Here is a 15,715-nt window from a genome sequence, read left to right as displayed (position 1 = left end):
CAAAAAATCACTGGATGTTGTTATCAGTGATGTCATCAGTGATGTCATTTGAGATGTCATCAGTGATGTCATCAGTGATGTCACTGACCATGTCATGAATGATGTAATATGTGACATCATCAGCAGTGGATTGCGGGTGCGCGATATATAGTTAGTGCAACTAACTATATATGGAATTTCATTGGTTTTATGTCAATAAAATGTCCAGCTAACTATATATGGTCTCTAACCTATGGTTTTTTCATTGAATTTTCAAGGTTTTGTAAATGCTAATTCCTAACTATATATGGTCTATAACCTATGGTTTTTTCAGTGAATATATATATATATATATTTATATATATATATATATATACATATATATATCCATCGCAGTTCCTGACAACGCTGGTGCCAGCAGCGGTCACAACATCCCCTAATAATTTTTTCCAGGAAAGCGATTCGGGAATTCCCAAAGAACTACAGCGGCCCACCACAGGACGGCACAATATTTATTTTATTGTGTCACAAACCTTGTTCTGTTTGTGACACAATAAAATAAATATTGTGCTAATGAAGTTCTTTGGAATTCCCAAATTGCTTTCCTAGAAAAATATTTATATTTTACCTACCGGTATCTGTATCTCCAATTCTACCAAGAGGTGGCCCCACTTTAAGCCTAACTACTGTTTTGTACTTTGTTGTTCATTGTTGTGGAGACTTAACTTTTTTAACATGTTGACAAGTTGAAGATATATGATGACCTACTTTACACATAAAATAGTTTTTTTTCAGGACTCATCAAGTGACCGCTGCGCCTCTCACCAGGCCGGGTCACCCCCTTGCTCCTCCTGCCGCCTCCTGCTCCTGCCAGCCAGCCTTGCTCCTGCCAGCCAGCCTTGCCGCTTTTTTTCCGCCGCCGACGCCCCCCTGGTCCCCCGAGCGGCCCAGCCACAGCAGAGCCGCCCGCTCGCCAGTTCCTGCCGCAGCTCGCCACAGGCCCCGCCCACCACCGGTCCTTTGGCCGAGCCGCTCCCGCCACCCAGCTGACCCGCCCTCACGTCCCCCTTCTTATGACGCCCCCAGAGCGACCGCGCAGCGGACGCGCGCAGCGGGAGCACCGACTGAGCGCCAAAGGTGCGCCAAAGGTAAGCCCGTCTGCGCCCGTCCGCGCCTGGACTGCGCCCAGTGCCAGGACCCCTGGCCCTCGCAGACCCCAGCCCACCCGCCGGACGTACGACGCCGCCACCCTCAACGCACTCAACACCGGCCGAATCCCAGGATGCTACCGAGCCACCCCGAGATGCACCCACGGACCCTTCTGCTGCAACGCCTGCAAGTTCACCTGCATCCGGACCTGCAATACTCCAGCACCGACCAAGACCAAGCCGAGCAACAGCAGAAGCCACCTAAAATGCATCCTGCTCAACACCCGCTCCGTCCACAGACACGCCGTCGAGCTCTGGAACCTGCTAGACACAACCTCACCAGACGTCACCTTCCTCACGGAAACCTGGATGAACGCCTCTTCAGCGCCCGACGTCGCCATCGCCATCCCAGACGGCTACAAGATCATCCGGAGGGACCGCATCAACCAGACCGGAGGAGGCATCGCCATCATCCACAGGAACACCATCCGCATCACGACCAACACCGATGACACCCTCGCACCCGCCGAACACCTGCACTTCCAGGTCCATGTCAACCCCAAGACCACCCTCAGAGGCACCCTCATCTACAGACCCCCGGGACCACGCACACAATTCAGCGAAGACATCGCCGACTTCATCGGCCCGCACGCCCTCCTCTCCGCTGACTACATCCTCCTCGGGGACCTCAACTTCCACCTGGAGAACAACAACGACCGCAACACCACCACCCTGCTGGACAACCTCGCCAACCTCGGTCTCAAGCAGCTGGTGACCACCCCCACCCACTACGCCGGACACACACTCGACCCCGTGTTCTCATCCAGCAAGGACATCGCCTTCAGCCACGCCACCGGACTCCACTGGACGGACCACAGCTGCGTCCACTTCAGCTTCAGTAGGACCACGATCCACCACCACCAGCAACAGGTTGCACGCAGGAGCTGGAACAAGATCACAGCCCACCAGCTAGCGACCTCCCTGGGCATGAACCCTCCCACCAGCGCAACAAACCCAAGCCAGGCGGCCACCAACCTCGCGAAGTGGATCAGCAACTGCGCAGACGACCTCGCCCCCCTGAAGACCCCGCCCAGCAGACCCGGTAGCAAGAAAGCCCCATGGTTCACCGACGAACTCAAGAGCTCCAAGAAGAACTGCCGAGCCCTCGAGAGAACCTGGCGCAGAGACCCAACACCGGACAACATGACTGCCCTCAAGCTCGCCACCCGAAAACACCACCAACTCATCCACGCCACCAAGAAAACCGCATTTAAGGAACGACCGGGCAACAACGCACACAACAGCAAGGAACTCTTCAACATCGTTAAAGAGCTCTCCAACCCCAACGCCGGAAACAACGACATCACCCCTTCGCAAGACCTCTGCAACTCCCTCGCCTCCTACTTCCACAACAAGCTCGTGGACATACACAACAGCTTCAGCACTCAACCGACACTCGCCACGACTGAACCACCGCCCCCCACAACCACCCTCCGCGCCTGGACCCCGATCAGCACCGAAGACACCGTCCGCACGATGAACTCCATCCACTTCGGATCTCCTACTGACCCCTGCCCTCACCATGTCTTCAACCAGGCCGACGCTGTCATCGCACCCCACCTGCGGGACATCATCAACACCTCCTTCGACACCGCTACCTTCCCGGAGAGCTGGAAGCACGCCGAACTCAGCGCTCTACTAAAAAAGCCATCAGCCGACCCCACCGACCTCAAGAACTACCGCCCCATCTCGCTGCTCCCGTTTCCTGCAAAAGTCATCGAGAAGACCGTCAACAAGCAGCTGGCCGCCTTCCTGGAGACAAACGGATCCCTCGACATCTCGCAGTCTGGCTTCCGGGCCAACCACAGCACCGAGACCGCCCTGATCGCAGCCACCAATGACATCCGAGCACTGCTTGACAACGGAGAAACAGCAGCCCTCATCCTCCTAGACCTCTCCGCGGCCTTCGACACTGTCTGCCACCGAACACTAGTGCAGCGACTCAGCAACGTCGGAATTCAGGAGTAGGCACTGGAGTGGATCATCTCCTTCCTCGCCGGAAGGACACAGAGAGTCCGCCTCCCCCCGTTCAGATCTGAAGCCACCGAAGTCATCTGCGGCGTCCCTCAAGGCTCCTCGCTCAGTCCTACCCTCTTCAACGTCTACATGAGCCCCCTCGCAGACATCGCACGCCAGCACAACCTCAACATCATCTCCTACGCCAACGACACCCAGCTGATTCTCTCCCTCACCAACGACCCCGCCACCGCCAGAGCCAACCTTCACGAAGGGATGAAAGAGGTAGCCGAATGGATGAAGAACAGCCGCCTGAAGCTGAACTCGGACAAGACAGAAGTCCTCATCCTGGGATCCTCACCCTCCGCCTGGGACGACTCCTGGTTGCCCCCCGCCCTAGGCAGCGCACCCAAACCAACAGACCACGCACGCAACCTGGGCTTCATCCTGGACTCCTCCCTCTCCATGACCAGACAAGTCAACGCCGTCGCCTCGTCGTGCTTCAACATCCTGCGCATGCTACGAAAGATCTTCCGGTGGATCCCCACCGAGACCAGGAAGACGGTCACCCAGGCCCTCGTCACCAGCCGTCTGGACTAAGGCAACTCCCTCTACGCCGGAACCACCGCCAAACTCCAGAAAAGACTCCAGCGGATCCACAACGCCTCAGCACGACTCAAACTGGACATCCCCCGTCGCAGCCACATCTCCGGACACCTGAGAGACCTGCACTGGCTCCCGGTCAACAAGAGAATCACCTTCCGACTCCTCACCCACGCACACAAAGCCCTACACAACCAAGGCCCAGGATACCTCAACAGCCGCCTCAACTTCTACGCTCCCAAACGCCAGCTTCGATCGACCAACCACGCCCTCGCCGCCGTCCCCCGCATCCGAAGAGCCACCACAGGGGGACGGTCCTTCTCCTACCTCGCCGCCAAGACATGGAACTCCCTCCCGAACCACCCCCGCCTGACCCAGGACCACCTCGCCTTCAGGAAGCAACTCAAGACCTGGCTGTTCGAGCAGTAGCGGACCCCCCCCTAGCGCCTTGAGACCCTCTGGGTGAGTAGTGCGCTATATAAATGCATTGATTGATTGATTGATCAATGATCTGTTTTGATTTTAAAGTTTATATTTTTTGCTAATAAAAAAGTAATGATGAATGTCACATGTTTTTCTTGGCTTGTTGTATACCATTATACTTAAAAGTAATACAATAGGCTACCTACTGTCTTTATGTACAATACATTGTCCCTGCCTTGGGATGTTGATTGTTAGCAGGGGGTCCTTTTTGTTTTAAATCACCTACTGGCAGTTGCCAGGAGGTAGCTATAGTTAGGACCAAAGTTTCCATAGGAGAAGCGTTTTTTTGTTTTGCCAATACCTTTTGTGCTGCTTGATGAATCTCCATGAAATTTTAACAAAACGTCCTTGTTTTGGTTCAGCTGCTGTCTTGAAAGTTTAGAGGTGATACATAAAGCAGGGACCAAGAAAAAAAGGGGCCCCCAAAATGCACATGTTATGTTGATGGGGATTTTTCATTTTTTTAACTCGACTACAACCCGAACTGCTGAACGGATTTTCACCAAATTTAGCAGAAAGCTAGATTTTAGTACAGAAAGCATGCTCTTTTTGATTTGTTGTAAATCCGCTCAGCAGTGTCGGAGAAGTGAAAGTTAAAAAATATAGCTATCCGGGGACACGAGTCCTTGCAGTGGACTCGCGGATCCTACTAAAATTTGATTGGCTGCTAACACTTCAACCAGAAAGTGTTGGCAACCATCTTGGGACCCGGCTTGAAGCCAAGTCCCAGAAAAAATGTAAAACTAAAGAAGAGGGGGCAAGGTAGGGATACCCTGACCCCCCAGATATGGTGGGGGGTCCCACAGTTTGCGGTGGACTCACGGGTGGATCTGCAGACCGCAGATCCACCACTCAACACCCATACATCCCTTCACAGAGGCACTCTTGAACCCCTAAACCTAGTGAATCGTCCACTCACACATCTATGCAAAGAGTCACACCCCCTCAGCCACCCACACAGATACTCAGGCACCCATTAAGATACTCAGGGAACCAATCAATAACCCATATAGATCCTCATTTAGCTACTCACCAACCCATGCAACCGCTTACACACCAACTGTCAAAGTAAACTGTGTGAATGTCTGTATCAGTCCCTAACCCATGCATTATGTAAGACACATTTAATCACTCCATCCACATACTTATACACCCACTCATTCTTCAATACAGCTTGGCATATATATATATATATATATAAAACAAATTTATACTTTACAGCAACACGGTCACTGGATGATGTCATCAGTGATGTAATTTTAGATATCATCAATGATGTCACTGGGGGAACGTCCTTTACAACAGAACTTTTACAACGAAGTACCGTTACGACGCAGGTTTAACAACGAAAGTCATTACAACGACTTTCGCTGGAGGGCGCTCTAGGGTAGGTAATAGTTTAATTTACTATCCAACACCTTCCCTACTATCCACGGGGACTGGAGTTGGAATAGTAAATTAAACTATTCACTATCCAGCGCCCCGCAACGCAAGTCGTTGTAACGACTTGCGTTGTTAAACCTGCGTCGTAAAGGTACGAGTTGTAGCGGTACGTGTCGTACCATCATACATCCATGTCACTGACCATGTAATGAATGATGTCATGTGGAGTGGTGTGGCTCACTGGTTAGAGGCGGCAGACCCTGAAGCAGAGAACGGCCCGGGACCAGGGTTCAATTCCCGACGCAGCAGGGTCGTGGACCAGGGTCAGCAGACTCGACAATTCTCGCCTCGGTGCCTACTCTAACCAGGGATCACACTCGGCAACTCTGGGCATTAAGCTTGCCTCATCTCTACAACGGCCCCCCCACAGATGCCGGGGATGCCTGGTTTCACCTTGGAGATACCCAGAAGGGACCATCTCACAGGGAAAGCCAGGACGGGTTCCCCAGCGGTCTCCAGCGCCGGGATGCTTACGGGCAGCTGTGCGCTTTACAAGTCCAACACATTTACATTTACATTTACATATGTGACGTCATCAAATGAAAAATGAAATGAAATGAAAAATGGTACTTATAAAGCTCATGGCTACCTTATGGCCTCCCAGGCCTAAGAACCTATTTTGCGAGTGCCCGCTTTAACTGGATGGGAATAAGAACGTCCTCAAATGCTTTCGAAAAGCTAGATGGTCTTCTTCCAACCGAATATAGTGAAGGAGACTATTTCGCCTTCTGGAGGCAACATATGAGAATTTTTGGCCTCCACTTCTGGTCTTGTAAATTCTGGGGACAGTAGCCAGGCGTTTGTTTTTAGAGTGCAGAGCCCTGTTAGGATGGTATGGGACAATGATTGGCTGTAAAATTGGCGGGCTTTTGGCAGCCATAATCTTGTGGGTGACACAGAGGGCTTTAAACTGAATCCTCTCCGCAACAGGCAGCCAGTGCAGCGTAGCTATAGCTGCTCGAGCTGATTCTCTGCGGGGAATATTCAAGAGCAATCTAGCTGCACAATTTTGCACTGCCTGGAGCCTCGTTATTGTGGATCATGGTGATCCAACATAACGGGCATTCGCATAGTTCAAGTGGGAGAGGATTAAAGCTTGGACCACTAGTGTCTTTGCCTCCCAGGACAATATCGGAAAAACTTTCCTCATCATCTTTAGTAATCCAAAGCAGCATCCTGCAACCTTTTGTGCTTGGACCTTCATGGTTAATTTCGTGTCCAGCCAAACTCCCAGACTTTTTATTTGGTCTTTGGGCGTTGATGCTCTGCCCAAACAGTTAGGCTATAGGGGAGTAGACCCCTCTGGGAGAGGTTTATCCAGAAGCATCAATTCTGTCTTTGCTTCATTTAGTTGAAGGAAGGAGCACTCCATCCAGGCTGAGATTTTTTTAAGAAGGTTGTCTAGATTGTCTGGACCGTTTCCTGGTTGGTTGAGGAATACTATCAGCTGGGTGTCGTCAGCATATGTGACGATTTGGATGCCAAAGGGTTCAACTATTGTGACCAACGGGCTCATGTAAACATTAAAAAGGGTGGGGCTCAGCGATGAGCCCTGTGGCACCCCACACCTCAGGGGCATGCTTCTGGAAGTAAAGTTTTCCTCGAAGACCTGGAAAAAGCAGCCGTCTAGGAAAGACTCCAGCCATCTCAGTGCAGTTCTCAAAATCCCTGCCTCTCTAATCCTAGAGATCAGCAGGTGATGATTAACGGTATCGAGGAGGATAATTGCAGTGCATTGCGGGGCGTTATAGTAAGCTGAACTAACTATAACGCCTGAATTACTCTGGTTTTGTACGAGTGAAATGTCCAACTAACTATAATGTCCCTGAAACCTATGTTTTTTTCAGTGAATTTCAATCGTTTTTAAAATTTTAATTTATAACTATAACAGAGCGGGCCCCCGTATTGTTATTGTAACAGCCTCAGGGAGGTAGTGGGGTCTTTGGATTAGCCCAAGAGAGGGGCCCCATGAGTCTCCCTCCTTCATGCCCCCAGGATTTGACCACCTGGGAGTTTAAAAAAAAGTTGTGCGGGAGCCTGCAATTTTTTTTGTAAAGTTTACATTTGTTTTATATATATATGCCAAGCTGTATTGAAGAATGAGTGGGTGTATAGGTATCTGGATGGAGTGATTAAATATGTCTTACATAATGTATGGGTTAGTGACTGATACAGACATTCACACAGTTTACTTTGACAGTTGGGGTGTAAGCAGTTGCATGGGTTGGTGAGTAGCTAAATAAGGATCTATATGGGTTATTGATTGGTTTTCTGAGTATCTTAATGGGTGCCTGAGTGTCTGTGTGGGTGGGTGAGGGGGTGTGACTCTGTGCATAGATGTGTGAGTGGATGATTCACTGGGTTTAGGGGTTCAAGAGTGCCTCTGTGAGGGATGTATGGGTGGTAAGTGTGTGTATGGGTGTGTTGGTGAGTGAATGGATGCCTCAGTGGTACAGGTGTGAGTAACTGCATATATGAAGGCAGTATATGTGAGTGTTGGAGCGTATAAATTACTATATGTGAGAGTGAGTGATTGTGAGAGTGGCTGTATGGATCAGTGTGTGCTTGTATTAGTTATTGTATAAGAGTGTAAGTATGTGTTAGTATATGTTTGAATAAGTGAGGTGGTGTGTATATAACTGTATAGGTAAGTAAAAGGGAGTGTGATTGACTCTTTGCATGCCTGACTAGGTGTGTGAGTAACTCTATGGATGAGTAGCGGTGTGTGACTGTATAGATATGTGAGTGCATATGTTAATGCCATATTGATGGTTGACTGCATGTATGAGTGACTGTATGGGTGAATGAGTGAAGGTGTGTGTAGACCAAGGAATTAGTAAGTGAGTATGATTAACTGGTATTGGCGTGTCTATGGTTTCAAAAATGGTAGTCTTAATTTTAGAGTGGGTGTATCAAAGGTTATATTAGGGTATGAGGAGGTGCATCAGATTATCACATGAATGATGTCATTAGTGATGTCATTTACAATGTCAACAGCGATGTCACTGACCATGTCATGAATGATGTAACATGTGACGTCATAAAAATAAATAAATCCATATTTATAAAGCATGAACTACTCACCCTTATGGGTCTCAAGGAGCTGGGGGCCGTTGTGGAAATTAAGTGAGCTATTGTCCAGAGTCACATGGTGCTGAGCTGAGCTGCCGCCGGAATGGGGATCGAACCATGCTCCCTGCGCTCCGAAGTCAGCTGCCCTGGCCGCTGCACCACACCTCTCCACATAATCAGCAGTGCATTGCAGGGGTGAGAGTTATAGTTATCTGAACTAACTACAACAGCTGGATTTCTTTGGTTTTGTACGAGTGAAACTAACTTTAACATCCCTGAAACCTATGGTTTTTTTCAGTGAATTTCAATGGTTTTTTAACTGCTAATTTCTAACTATAGTATTTGAAACCTATGATTTTTTCAGTGAATTTAAAAGGTTTTTTAAATGCTAAATTCTAACCATAACGTCCCTGAAACCTATTGTTCTTTCTGTGAATTTCAAAGGTGTTTTAAATTGTGATTTCTAACTATAATGTCTGTAAAACCTATGTTTTTTTCAGTGAATTTCAAAGGTTTTTCTAAATATCGAACTACTATTCTGCTATTTGTAATTAGTACTGTGTTTTGTAACTTTTCCACTACATAAAAGAAAATAAACTGTAAAACTGTTATGTAATGTAATATATTTCACAAATTAGATTGTTAAAAAAAAAAATTACTAATTCTTGCAAGTACAATACAAAATCAACACACATAACACATCCAATACTACTTCCAATTTTTAGATCTTACCTTTACTCATCTAATATGAATTCCTTAAAGCATGTTTACATTTTGCCTCTGAATAATGTATCTAACATTTTTGTTTCAGAAATATCAGGTATGAGTTGGGTAATTCATAAGGCAATCTTGGTTTTATTCCCAAGTGTGTACTGTTGCAGTGACTCCAACCATTATTGTATTTTAAATATACAGTATAATGTTCACATGTAGTAGTAGCTCCAGCATGGAAACCAATAGTCACTGTCCCGAAAGTTCTTCCAGAAATAGATACTTGACTATCAACAACATTTTTAATTTTCGTTTTTACTTTTCTTTCATTTCGTCTACAGCGTTGTAGCATTAAAATTAGATAGTTTCCATATATTTGTAGGCATAATGTAGATAACATTTCTGATTGACAACGAGAACATTTCATATCATGATTTGCTTCTTTTACTAATTTCCTAAAAGGTACAGATTTGCAGTCTGGTGTTGTTACATATAGAAATTGCCTCTGTCAACTATAGTGCTTGAAGTTAATGAACAGAGTTCACATTTATGATCCCATTGGTAACTGAGTCCAAATAAACTCTCAATCTGGATTCCTTCTTCTTCTAATACTCCAAGCACAACCATTAGAAATTCTTGTGCATTTTGTTGTACATTAGCGCTGAATGTTAAAGATCCAGTTCATGTATCCAAGAGTTGGCAAACACCAGAAGCAGTATGGATTTTACTTCTGTCAGTTCTCTATTGTTGAAATAAAGTATAGAACAAAATATTTTTTCCTGATTTTCCATTATTTTACCATAAAGATCTTCTAGATAAAATATAACCTTTAGAATAACATTACCATAGCAGTTGACACCAGAAGCATTTTATAATTGGTATCCCACAATATCATCACTTCTTTGGATTTTTAGTTTCTTTACATCTTTTCTTTTCTCTTTAATTTTTTTCTGCTTTTTAACCACACTAGATTCATCAACATGCTTGCGTTTTGAACACACAAGATTTTTTCATAAATAGTATATTCACCCAAAGTTAGTGCATAAAGCCTTCTTAAACAAATATATTCTCTTAAACAATTTACATCAGCACTAACCTTGTTTTCATCAAAATCAATTAAATACAATCCAGACAATGTTCTAACTCAAGATAATGCAATATGTGCCATTCGCTCTCTAAACACTATTCTTCCAACATTTACTAAAGCATTATCTACACTTAAACCTTGAGATTTATGATTGGTTATTGTGTATGCTAAACAGAAAGGAAACTGTTTTCTACAAACATACACGTCTTTTACCAGCAAAAAATGTACAGCACAACGCTCAATCTGTCTTACCTCTGCAATCTGATCAAACTTAGTTTTCAAGAATTCAATTGCATTTCTGTTTTGATATTTTACAAATTCAACAACTTTCCCCATTGCTCCATTCACTAAACCTTCTTCTACATTCAACTTGCATCCCAAAATTAGCCAACAGTTTATACATACATCTAAAAAAATTCTAAGCCAGTGGTGTTTGATATAGACTTTTACAAAGAATACAAGTTAGTCTGTAGTTTCTTTGAAAGAAGAATTGTTATTCCTTGATGCTCGATTTTATCAATAACTTCAATGTGAACTATTACTTGATTTTCCAATTTCAGAAGCTCTTGATTAAATGTATAACACTCTTCCACTGTAGGCATTAAGCAAACTATAGACTTTTTTTCTGCAATTTTCTTGTACATTACTGCTGCTGGTGTGTTTTCAGTTGTAAACAAGTTCTAGTAAACAACTTTATAAAGCTTATTTACCATGTTTGCTTAGAACACCAATTCTTACATCTTTCAGAATATTTCCATAATCTTCATCACTTGTTGTCGCATATTCTGGGTGAGTTCTTTATATTCAAAATGTAACCACAGACTAACATTTCCAATACTTCCCAAAGATTTCCTAGTGTCTTCATGTAGAAGAGTTTTAAAAACTGGTTCTCCTTTAACAGGTGTTAGTTGTAGCAGATCTCCAAATACAATCAAATGTTTTCCTCCAAAGAGAATGTTGTAATTTGTTTTTAGTATCCGTTGCATTCTTAAATGTACAAAAGCAAGCATTATGTTTGAGACCATGCTCACCTCACCAATAATTAAAAAGTGTCATTTTCTTCAGCACTCTTGACACTTTATAAGAAGCTCCTCCAGACAACTTCTGATATTCTAATTTATTATCATGCTCAACTGGTAACATTAGTAGTCTATGCAAAGTAATTCCTTTAACATTGTGCACAGCAAATCCAGTTGGAGCTTTTATCACATAAGATAAATGTGAATCAGTAGTTTTTTTAAGATAACTGATCAAAACTTTAATTAAAAAACTTTTACCCGTTCCAGCTTGACCACCGACCATATTCTATCTGTTCTCTCACTTGTCATATATTTCTTTCTGTTCAATATTTACTTGCTCTTCTAACTTTTCCAATGTAATATTCCCCCCTTGTGCTTGTTGCATTGCAATTTCGACTTCATGCATAGCAATTGCTGCTTCATTTTCCACTATTGGTTGTCCAAGTGGATCTTGACTACGAGGACCAGAACTTTTACTATCTTGAGAACTTTCATTAGCTATTTTAGCTGTAATAGTCTTGTCCAGTTCAACTTCATCATTCAACATTTTTTAATATGTAGGGAAATTGTACATGCAATGCTATCGTTACATGCATTAAAGGAATCTTTGTAACAGTCAAAATCTCCAAATAATTCATATTCGCTACTCCATGGTTTGAACAGTTAGAAGCGTGCTAAATAGTAAAATTCTCGCTTATCTGGAGTTTCACAACTGAGTTTCTTGTGGTTAATAAGGTTACCTTTTGTATGTTTTACTAAACATCCATGATATCCAACTACTGCATATTTTCTTTCTTTTACATTCTGCTTAACATTTCTTTTGAAGGTGTAATGATGAAGTACTTCATACAGACATAGCTGTTCCAGATGTCGACTCATTTTCGGATAGTATGTATCCAACATATTAGTTTTAAGAATTTCTGTACTGTCTGGTTCATTTGCTGCTAAGTATTCAATTTCTTCTAATGATTTCAATACTCTATTTCGTGAGCAGGCAAGACCCAAACTTACCCAAATGATTACTCATGATTTTGAATAGGAACTTGAAGAGCACAAGTGGTCTGAACATTCATAGGATCACATTTCTCCTCGGTGGGAAAGCATTTTCAAAGTAAAGCTTTACAATTGTTTGCTAAGGCTCTTTTCTTGTGCAATTTCTTCCCACATTTGTTTCATCTAGTTTTTTTCTGATTTCGTATATATTTGATGTAACATAGCATGCAACAGCAATTGAGTTATATGCAACATACTGGATGTCCATGTTTGCATTCCACATTGTGAAAATAACTGGATTGTAGTCAATAATATACTTTGACAGTTTTGTTATTTTTAAGTTGTAGGTATTCTCTGGAGATTTGCGAGTTATTGTGTGTCTTACAGAAGAAAAAAATGTATTTCCTTTAGAAATTACTGGACGTGGAAATCCAAACCGACACTTGGTATAAAATTTTCCTTTAGACTTGTATTTTCGTCTGCAGTACTTTCCACACTGGTGACTTTGGAAACCTAAAACTTGTTGTCTCAAGCTTCCATCTCCTCTTTCTCTTGGAATCTCACATGTCACATACTTTTCAATGAAAGACAATACTATTTCATCTGAATCAGTTCCAAATGTAGGTGCATCCTTGATCCATAATAGCATATGTATATGAGGGCCCCTTCTCGCTTGGTACTCCTTTTTCCAATGAATGAATGATGAAATAGGTCTTATAGGGCGCTACTTAGCCCAAGGGCATCAAGGCGCCAAACATAAAAAGTGGACAGACAAACAGACAAAGGAGTCTTTTAGCACCAAGTCCAAGATCTATGAGTAGGCCTCCTATTGCTGAAGGAAGTGATTGATTAACTCCAGTTTTAAGTATGTGGTTCACTGCATAGGACAGAGAAGCCATATCACTTTCAAACAAAAGGTGAAATATATATGGAATACACTGTCGAAATCTATGATGTTCAGAGTATAATCTTGTTGAGCGATATTCTGAAGCTGGAATCCGTACAGATCGGTCATCATATCGTCCACCTTCTCCAGTAGGGAAACAGCTGTGGAAAACAACAAGCTTCCAAGCTTTTCCCCCATACACTCATTGGAGTTCCCTTTGTTTTTTTTCATTTAAAATACCTCAATGCTGTTTCCTATTACTTCTTTTGAAAGTAGAGGACATATTGTGAAATGTTTATAAATCTCTTCACTCCTTGACTTGTCCACTTTCTCTATTTGACCACTTGAAATTTCAGATTCATCTTCCAAACTTATTACCTGTTCTTCCACATTTACACTTTTATAATAAATATTGTTATCCACAAGATATAACGTAGCCTTTTGAAGTTTATTAACATCCTCAATTTCTTGAGATATTTTCCGACTCTTTGAGGTACTCCATTTACTAGAATTACTACTGCTTCATTTTCCTCTTTTTCTCCACTAACAATTTCAATATTGTTCATAAAATCCAAAGGTAAGTACACCACTCGTCCTTTCAGCCCTCTTTGTAAGTCTGTTGGTTGCAGTTAACCTGTTTTAGGTTCATGCGAATTATAGTTTGAAATGGATAAACTGTTGCAAATTCCTTCCATTTATCATTTTCAGATTTCAAATACAAATCAAAAAAACAAATCAACATTCCTAGTTTGAGTTTTATAATCAGTACATCGACAACAAACACAAACATAGAATTTCAGAGCACACTATGTTAAACTTTTCAATTTCTTCTTCAAACTGATCAATCCAAATCACTTTCCGATCTTCCTCAACATCTGTAATTGTCAAATTTTCACATTCTATGCACTGCTCTTCTAAACTAAAATATCACAGCTCAATATCATCACACTTTTATTGTACATCTGATAAAGAACCGTATAAAAGAGCTGTATTCAGTTCACTTAAACACAATGCAGGACTGTTTATATAGTACACGTTCCTTACAAACTTCTGCATTTCTGAATGGTGTACTGCTAACATCATCATGTGATAAAAACACTTTTACACACTTTTCTTGAAAGACAAGCCAGAGAATGCCCATGTTTCTCAGTATATTTTCTTACATTACATGGATCTAGTCCTTGTAACAACCTAATCTTCTGTTTAACACTTTTCTGTGCATATTTTCGTAACAAATGTTGCATTATATCAATAGATTCTTGTCGAATACTACAAATACTGCTACAACCCACTTATACACAGGAGCTTGTGTGCGTTTCCCTTGCACTTCTTCAGCTATTAAGCGTTCTTCACTAATACCAACCTTTTCCTCTTTTGGAACAGGACAACCATTCTGAAGTTCGTAGCAACAACCTCTAGTATCAACTGCAAATGGTAAACTATTTTCTTGCAAGTAACTCTCTTCATTAAAAAAGGTTCACTAGTAGACGTATGTTGCCATTTTCCACTGAAGATTTTACAAAAGTCTCTTCCGTTCACAAGTCTTTTTTTACGTTTGTCTTTCAGAATCTTCATTGTTTTATCCAACAGTTTGATCCTCTTTAAAATCAAAATGAATATTTTTTTTAACTTAAAAGCAGTATCCACTATGCTTTCAGCATGCTGTTTCTGTTTGAATTGCAGCACTTTCTTTGTATATTTGCGGCATCCTATTATTAAATTCTAAATTACTCTATTTTGAAAAAGTCTTTGACGAATTTCTTGAAATTGTTTTTGTCTACGGGTAACAAATACTTTTTCCTTATCATGAATTTTATTCTTGCAATTTGAAGTCAAACTCTGCTTCTCCTTACTTGAAAAATTATTCTTTTTCCTTTGTGTGATGTTATTTTCATTAAATGTTCGTAATACTTTTTAAAAAAATTGTCTAGTTTTTTTACCACAAGAAAGTCTTTATCTAGTACTCTCATTTACTTGTAATACGCATTTTTGACTTTTCTTTAAGTAGATTGCCTTTTTGTCTTTCCTTTTTTTTCAGTTCTAGGCATTTTCAATTTTTAATCCAAACAAAATAATTTACTGAGAAAGAAAAAAGTTTCAATTGTTTGTTATATTTGTTCAATATGTTACAATAATCACACACAATTAGATACGTTCCACTGGTGGCATGCAGGGGGAATGCTGCATGGTAGTGGAGCAGAATAAGGGAGCAGTATGGTGGTAGGTAGTGTCACCGGACATACAGCACATATTTATTTAATTATTTAGATTCACC

This window comes from Lissotriton helveticus, chromosome 7, assembly GCF_964261635.1.
Source record: "Lissotriton helveticus chromosome 7, aLisHel1.1, whole genome shotgun sequence".
Classification (NCBI taxonomy): domain Eukaryota; kingdom Metazoa; phylum Chordata; class Amphibia; order Caudata; family Salamandridae; genus Lissotriton; species Lissotriton helveticus.
Note: the sequence above shows the minus strand (reverse complement) of the source record.